Here is a 2,377-nt window from a genome sequence, read left to right as displayed (position 1 = left end):
GTCACAATATAATCCAGCCGACTTAACAATAATAATATAAAGTCACAAAAATAACAATAGAGGGATTCTATGGGGCACAGAAATAACAATATGGGGGTAATAGGGGCACAACAATATAAATAACGGTATAACTACAATAGTAATGGGGTAATCACTAGTATTATAGGGACCCAACACAAGATTCTCCATGGCCTAAGATACAGACGTAAGTAATTATGGAATGAATGGATGGAAAGCAAGTTAAATGGAAGAGGAGTGCATGCCCTCTTATAGCTGAAGGAGTGAAGCAGGGGGCGTCACGAGGACGGACCAGAAAATAGCAGTAGTGGCGGTAACCACTCCATCTAGAAGAGGAGTGCACACCCTCTTATAGCTGGAGGAGTGAAGTAGGGTCATGTGGGAACAATATGCTTCCAAGAAAATAACAGTAGTGACGATATCAGTGGGTACCATCTTCGGCATTATCCAGCCCGTTTTACTTTTCTAGTGCAACAGGGAATATCAACTCCATTGAATGCATTCCATGCCAGCCTAGATGGCGATGCATGGATGCATAGATTTAATTCCTCCTTCCTTGGCAATTCATTCCATTACAGACTTAATTCCTCCTTCCTTGGCAATTCATTCCATTACAATTGATGTCATCAATCTTGTCCACCGTCAAACAGATGTGATGAGAGGCAAGGCCTATTTCCACCTCTATAGCCCCATTAATACACTTCAAGTACAGTACAAGGTGACAGTATGCCATGGCTGTCAACTCGTGTGCATCCTCTCCCCGCCAAACAGATTCCGATTAATAAGAGAAGGTGTAGATGTCTTTGTATGTATTCGCATTCGTCCACCATGACTTATGCATCAATGATGGATCCCAAAAATTACGTTGATAGTATGCCATGCTTTTGGAGGTTATGGCATGGAGCATACATGATTGTATATGCTCAAGTTTTTAAATTATGCGCGAGCTAATGAAATTCAAATTTGAAATCGTTCTGGAAAATCAACCCCGCCCTCATTTTCTTCAAAAACCCAAACCTGTATGCGAACCATGACCATTATCGTCGACAGAAGAACTTTGGAATTGGTAAGACTTCGTCTAGACGTCAATTGATCGGGGAGAGCTTTGACATGATTCCCTATATAGATAACAAGGTCTCCTCAGCCCACTTGTTCTCGAAGCACATACACAGAACAATGCATAAGAATGTGGTTCAAAACTGGTACACGATACTAACCACTCCAACTGCTGCGGGTAGCTTCGTTACTCAGTTTTTCCACCAGGTGACCTATGCTACATTCCCTCACCTTCCAAAAGGTAGATTGGAAATATTGGTTGCCGTGAACTAACATCTCTTTTGTGGATGCTCCGCGCCTGCAGAATTCATTCCCATCATTGCGTGAAGGTCTTTAAGTTTTCGGGAGCCCCAGGATCGAATCTTGTCGGCCTAAGTCGGTTCATTTTAAGTTTTGGGAGCCCCAAGATCGAGTCTCGTCGGCTTAAGTCGGTCCATTTTAAGTTTTAGGGACTCCCAGGATCAAATCTGGTCGGCCTAAGTCGGTTCATATCACTTTGTTCGCAGCTCGGGGCCGGGTGCCATGATGGCAGATCAACAGAGAATCTACCCGATGACTGCAGATGTCGAGAAGGATGCAGGCGAATATGTAAACGAGAAGCTGAGCGCTCCATTGGCACCCAATTCTAGCAATCTTTCGTCTGAGAAGGGCGGAGTCGATCCCGCTGAGAGTTAAAGATTCCAAAGGACCAAGTTATCTCCAGAAGAGAGCATCCCAGATACTTGTCACCACCTCCCAAGCGCCGGTGCTCCTGTTGCCGCTGCTTGTGCTGCACCATTTGGCTTTTAATCACACTCGCCTGTGGCGTTCTGTACTTGGTCTTCCAGCCCAAGATCCCCAAATACTCTATCGACAGCATCCATATTACTAATTTCACCATCAACCCCATCGATTTCAGTACAAATTGCCAATTCGATATGAAAATAAAGGCTTGGAATCTCGACAAGAGGATTGGTATATATTATCTCGACAACAGCCCTCTCGCAATTTTGTATTCATGATTGGAGCCTTGCACACGCTTCCTGGTATTCTACCAGGGCCACAAGAACACCACTTTGTTGGACGTGGATCTCAGTGGGACCGGTGCTAAGCTCACCAATGCCATGAAGTCTACGCTCAATGCACAAATAAATCAGGTGGGAATTCCCCTGAAATTGAAGGCAATGTTCCCGTGAAGATAAAGGTTGGGAAGTTGAAGTTATGGAAGATAACAGTTCGCGCGATATGGGACTTTATCATCGACCAGCTCGATGCCAAGGCTACAGTGACAGTTAAGAATTCCAAGGTGCGGATGAAGCTGTGA

General features: G+C 44.6%; 1 pseudogene; it reads left to right on the top strand.

The window, feature by feature from the left end:
* Nucleotides 1-1,599: 1,599 nt before the first annotated feature.
* Nucleotides 1,600-2,377, top strand: LOC149202930 (NDR1/HIN1-like protein 6; annotated as a pseudogene).

This window comes from Pinus tabuliformis, chromosome 2_1 (genome assembly GCF_031772625.1).
Source record: "Pinus tabuliformis cultivar Carrire ecotype Pingquan chromosome 2_1, CPIR1, whole genome shotgun sequence".
NCBI classification, from domain to species: domain Eukaryota; kingdom Viridiplantae; phylum Streptophyta; class Pinopsida; order Pinales; family Pinaceae; genus Pinus; species Pinus tabuliformis.
Note: the sequence above shows the minus strand (reverse complement) of the source record. Positions and strands in the feature narration are given on the sequence as shown.